Here is a 3,819-nt window from a genome sequence, read left to right as displayed (position 1 = left end):
TTGACACAATTGCACATAGCCGATTGAACCAGGACTTAATGTTTAATAATTTAATCAAGAAATTTGGCTCTGTTTGTAAAAAAGTTTTTCAACAGAAAAGCATAAAAAAGTACATTTCAATCAAAAACAAGATATTTTATTAAGATCAAGTTAAATTTAGAAATGAAAGTGCATGCATTAAAAACTGAAAAAACTAAAAAAAAACTAAAGTTTGATGTTCACTGTGTGTGAGGACAACATAGTTTAGAATGACTGGAAGGTTTGTTTTTGGTCTAATGACATTTTAATCAATTCAATTTTTCCTTCAGCTTCCTCCCACATAAAAACATGCTTCATAGGTTAATTTGTTATTCTAAATTACCTCTGAGTGTGAATGTGAGCGTGAATGCATGTGTCATTGAGGCCCCGCGACAGACAGACGACCTGTCCAGGGCATACCCTTAGATGCAAAAAAATACCAGAATGTTGAATGGGAAATGAGAAAGATGCTCATAGTGAGGTTAATCTAGAGGCGTCAAACTCCAGGCCTTGAGGGTCTGCCTCCTATTGGTTTACCAGTAACCCTGTACCTTATCTGCTATTGATTACCTGGTTCAGGTGTGTTTAGCCAATAAGGTACTTTAATGGCAGGTTGGTTGGAAAACGTGTTGGACAACCGTCCTGGAGGCCTAGATTTGGACACCCCTAGGCTTTGTTCCGTTAGACCCTGGTCCATAATGGACAGGGAGTTGAAGTCCTGCTCTTTCATCACAAGTCAGAATTGGCTGGACAGGAAGCTCTTTCTTCATATCTACAATCTCTCTGCTCTTCAGGTGAGATTTTTATACATCTAGGCCAGACAATTCACCTCACACCTGGTGTGCAGTGGTGTCAAACTCCAGGCCTCAAGAGCCAACCCATCTGCTGGTTTTCCAGAAATCCTGACTCATCTGCTGTTGATTACCTGGATCAGGTGTGTTTAGCCAATACAGAGTTTCAATGGCAAGTTGGTTAGAAAACACATAGGACCACAAGGTGTGGTGTTTGACACCCATATTGTAGTCCTGGGCTTCTCATTCCTGGTCCTCAAGATCTAGTTCGGGCAGCAAAAATTTCTTGAAAACACAGTAAAGTTTACATAGTAAAGTAAATAGAAAATTGTATTACCAGACAAGAAACAAGATCAAATAAAACATCCTGGTTCATGATTTTCCTCTCAGTTGCTTCCTGATGACTGCTGCAAGTTCAGGAATAAATTCCCTGAAAATATGTTCAAACATCTCAACTTCACGTTGGAGTGAAAAACAGACACAGGTAAATAACAGAAACACCCTGTACAGTCAATAAAAGCTGACATTCTAGCTTCCTTATATTTGTTGATTAAATATCTTCATGTTGTAGACAAAAGATCAAGTATTTGTTTGTCATGTTTCTCATATCCTGAATTGTACAAAATGATGAGTTGGGGTCTCACACTAATAGAGAAAAAGAGCTGATGAAGATACATGTAATGTATTTTATTTTTTAGTATGGGGGTAGCTAGCAGCAAATGTTTTAGCCTGATGGCTACATGGAGTAGTGGAGTAGATATCTCACTTCCAATGTATGGAAGACAAGGACGATATTGAGAGATTGGGTTTATTTACTGTGAAAAGTTCTAGAAAAACATTGGTAATGACGTCTCCATGTTTGGGTTCATGCGATCATTCAAAGATTTTTCAAGATTTTCCATCTCACTCCGGGGGTTGTGTCTGTGTGACAGCCGCTGTGCCTCTGTGACTGAGTTTCAAGGCTCACTAAGAACAAAAATAAAACATGGGGATCTTTTTTTATTACTGTTTTGATCAAATTAAAAAATTATCACAAAGGAGGCCCGCATATTGAGCAAGCGAGCCCCATTGGCCCCCAGGACACTGGCTGGCTGGAGCCAGAGAGTCGGCCGGAGGACTGTACAGAACTTTCGCCCATCAGTAGCTGGGGTGAGCTCTGGCAACCCCAGAGGGTTTATACATTAGTTGGAAGTTCAGGACAAAAACGCTTTGGATTGTATTAGTAGTGTACCCGCTGATCGAGTCAATGAAAATGTCACAAGCCCAAAGCTGAGTCACTGATTGGTAGATGCAACGCAGCAAAACTCAGATATTTGAACTCTGGCCACGCTGCCCGATTCACCCCACTCAAATTGTGCAGCTTCACAATGGAGAACATTAATGGCATAAATGTTTTATACTGAGTTTCACCAACTAAAAATCTACCAGAGTCAAAGCTCCTGCACAGGTTTCCCAAATGTCAGTAAATTGGTTCAATTGTGTCAGCTGAGTTCTATAGGGGGAAGACTTGAGACTTAACAACTATCCAGAAGGCCATCATCGAACCCCTCCATAGTACAGATACGCCACAAAAGTTTATAGCTAAGGAGGCTGGCTGTTCACAGAGCGCTGTGTCCAAGCAGACCAACGTAACGACTAGTGGAAGGACAAAATGTGAAAGGATGCTCCAGCAAAAGAGACAACCATGGGCTTCAGCAGATTATCAAAAGGACAAGAACCTGCAGACTTCTGGAAAGAGTGGAATGAGGTGGAGAAGCAGCTTCAAGAACCACCACGTAAATACGTGAGCATGACATCAACCTTTAATTTGTTTGGACACAACTGTAGCACAAATCGACATGATTGTGTGCATGGATTCTTTGGACTGCTCATAGTGCAGATGCAGTCACTATAAAAGATCCCCTTTATGTGCTCAATCTGGAATCTATGGGCTGCTGGAAAATGTTTGTGTCAATATTAAACATAAGGTCTGAGGTACCCAGAGATTTAGGGAAGTTCTGCAAGCAAAAAGTGTCCACTTTGTACAACAAAAGTGTTTGTGATAATGTGACGGACGAGTGTCTTCATCAGAGCACATTTATTCCAACATTTGTTTTTAACTGTTTACTTTCACAATCTTTCACAATCCAAAGACATAACCAATATTTATTCATTTTTGTGCTTCCTTGTGTAGCGTTCCATCAGAATATTTGAGGATATGTTTATTTATGTACTTAGGTTGTTCATGCATGTGGTGATGTGTTCCGGCATTGCATATATAAGGCCTCAGGATGAGATCCTTCAGCACTTCTTCTTGGTGTTTGCTGCTTTGTTACAGAAAGTGAAAATCTGGGAGGATGACCTCACCGCGGTGGATGATTCTCGTCTGCTTTTCTCTGATCTCAGGTACCACACAGCTGTTCAGCTGTTTATGAGCAGACAAAAACATAATACAGCTTTTGATGAATGCAACATCTACAGTTGAACAGCTTTTACTTGTGCAGTATTTTTACTGTTGAATAATGTACAATCAAATCCTGAAGTTGGACTGAACTGCATTATATTATAGAGATGTATATCCAATTAATATATGCATTAATTAATTGTCTTAAATCTGCAATCTACTTCTTTGGATGAAAGTTCACTAACTGGTTTTTTGTCTTAGTCTTTGAGACAGGGGAGAGTTTGGCAATAATTGTACCAGTGGAAAATGAGGGTAAGTGAATTCCTGCTGCACCAAATCGTCACTGCATCAGCAAATATCATAAATTATTATTATTTTGCTGAAGTGAATGATCAAAATGCAATAACGAAATGGCTTCTCCAAACTGTCTCTACGAAGAAGGTTCACTCAAAGTTTATATGTAGGATTTTGTAAAACTTTAACTTTAAATATAGTGATAAATGTTGTTTTTAGGCTTTCAGTGCTTTAGTTAATATCAGAAAACAAATAATGTATTCAAGCTTTAATGTTAACTTCAGTTTTTGTTTTTTTTAGAATAAAATGGATTTGGAATAGAACTACGTAATT

At 39.0% G+C, this 3,819-nt stretch overlaps 1 protein-coding gene across 1 annotated transcript in view; it reads left to right on the top strand.

The window, feature by feature from the left end:
- Window positions 1-3,462: 3,462 nt before the first annotated feature.
- LOC118598716 (C-type lectin domain family 4 member K-like) overlaps window positions 3,463-3,819 on the top strand; it is a gene marked incomplete in the record, with an annotated part of 7,055 nt that continues 6,698 nt past the window's right edge. Inside the window, 1 exon segment of the mRNA XM_036211724.1 lies at window positions 3,463-3,504.

The sequence above is a fragment of the Oryzias melastigma genome, linkage group LG1, assembly GCF_002922805.2.
Source record: "Oryzias melastigma strain HK-1 linkage group LG1, ASM292280v2, whole genome shotgun sequence".
Classification (NCBI taxonomy): Eukaryota; Metazoa; Chordata; class Actinopteri; order Beloniformes; family Adrianichthyidae; genus Oryzias; species Oryzias melastigma.
Note: the sequence above shows the minus strand (reverse complement) of the source record. Positions and strands in the feature narration are given on the sequence as shown.